This window comes from Misgurnus anguillicaudatus, chromosome 24 (assembly GCF_027580225.2).
Source record: "Misgurnus anguillicaudatus chromosome 24, ASM2758022v2, whole genome shotgun sequence".
In the NCBI taxonomy this organism is placed as follows: Eukaryota; Metazoa; Chordata; class Actinopteri; order Cypriniformes; family Cobitidae; genus Misgurnus; species Misgurnus anguillicaudatus.
The window spans coordinates 11,202,472-11,204,771 of record NC_073360.2 but is presented as its reverse complement, the minus strand read 5'-3'; positions in this window follow the sequence as shown (position 1 = coordinate 11,204,771).

Here is a 2,300-nt window from a genome sequence, read left to right as displayed (position 1 = left end):
AAACCAATACACAAAATAACGTTGCTCTTTAACCTTTCGTGTTGCAAAATGATTTTTTTACCATTTCAAAGCTTTAATTATCCTGATTTGATTTCAATTTCACAATGTGCATTACAAAAACCTTTTGAAAAAATCACAGTAAAATTCAACTTGTGTATATAAGCATTAGGATTGTTTCACAGCAAAAGTTGTTAAACGAAACTGTAAATGTATTGTAAATAGCTGTTTTTCCGTGCAATAAATTATTTTCTTGTTTGTAAAGAACATTTGTGATTGTGTCACCATGTAAGCAGTGTTTAAAAAAATGGTTATTTAATTCAACCCCAGTGTTGGGTCAAAAAAGCATGAACCCAACCCGGTGAGTTGTAATTTAACCTATGCTGGGTTGTTTTAACTTATTGTTGGGTCAAATTTATACATATTTTGTGTTTCTTTTAACCCAAAGGATGTGTTTGTCCCTTTTTGACCATCCACTGAGTATCACATCATTTTTATAATAAGTACAGCAAACTGTACAGTAGCCTCTGTTCTCACTTTTACAGTAATACATTTACTGTTACAGTATACTTCAGGGGTAGGCAACGTCAGTCCTGCAGATTTTAGCTTCAACCCTGATCAAATTTTGCCTACCTGTAGTTTTCAGGTGACTCTTAGAGATGGGTCGTTCGCGAAGAGCCGATTCTTTGTAGCGAACGAGAAGAGCCGGCTCCCGTCAGCGAGAGAGCCGAATCTTCAGCTGCAGGCAGGGGCGGGGCCTATTTGTATCAAATGGAAAGACAGATTAGGATTATACCATTATGTGAAAGAAGAAAGGGGGGTAGACGCTTCAAAAAGCCAGTATAGTGGTACAGGCCAGGTACACAAAGCGATAGGAGGGGAGCTGGATTTCAATGTAAGCGCGTTGAGAGAAAGTTAAGGCATTTACCAAAAAGAAGAATGAGCGAAAACCGAAAAAAACTTGCCTTTATAAGGTTTGTTTGCTGTGGTTCTGTATTCATTGTTCAATTGTTTAATTAAAGTTTTATTATAATGTTAAATAATAGTAACTGTGTATCTTAATAAAAACAATTGATGCAACAATTGCATACCAACACACAAACCATTCACAGTTGCAAATTTGGGCTAAAAAAAAGTCTCCCAGTGATACTAAATGAAAAGCCGTAAGAGCCGGAGGTGTTGTGTCGAACTCAGTTCCCCCTATGTTTCCCTTTAGTGTAGTGCTTTTATAGCGTTTTCATCACGTTACATTTAGAAAGATTAAAGATTCGAATTGGTTATACTAAAAAGGCATAATATCACGTATTTTATAATACAATTTATTAAATATTTCATACATTTGACAGTTTTCTATAAGGGTATTTCTTTTAAAATATAGCCTGTCTTTTTCTTTTTTTTCCTTTACTGGTTGTTTTAAAAATGTAATGTTTGCATACATAATTAAATAAATATTATACATATAATATGATTCATACTGTAAAAATAATTGACTTACCATTAAGAACAAAACAGATACATTACAGAAATGCACACATATACATCTCAGTAGCCATTAAAACTTTAAATATATAAATAATAAAACCTATAACGTGATAAAAACGCCATAAAAACACTACACTGAAGGGAAAAATAGGGGGAACATAGGGGGAACAGACTTCGACACAACACCGGCTCTTCGGGAGCAGAGCCAGAAGAGCCGAATCTTCGAGCCGGACTGCCCATCACTAGACTCTTTAGCTATTTTAGGTGTGCTTGAGTAGAGCTTAAGTTAAACTCTCTAGGATAGTGGTTCTCAAACTTTTTCCGCGTGCGGCCCCTCTTGTGTACAGTGCATTCCTTTGCGCCCCCCCCCCCCCACAAAGAAAATTTATGACAAAAACTGTTCTAAAATGTAACATTTGAATTAAACAAAACATATGAAGTTATACAAAGTAGTGCTGTTGGTTAGTAGCCTCTTTTTAGGACCCCAGTTTGAGAACCACTGCTCTAGGACATCGGCACTCCAGGACCGACGTTGCCTAACCCTGAATTATACTTGAACATGCAACATGGTAGGCCTATAATTAAAATAGCTATTTTTGTTTAATACTCCTAACACTGTGGGTCACCCAAGCATAATGGATTAGTCCTTTCCTGAACATGAAAACAAGTCCTTTCCGAAACGACTCCTGCATACTTTCAACCCTGCTTCAGCGCATCTGCCTCTAATTTTTGGGTAGCCTTGAAAATCTGGATTAGCAGGTTCAGGTGTGTTGGAGGTGAACTCTGCAGGAACAGGATTGGTGACCACTCATCTGCAGTGC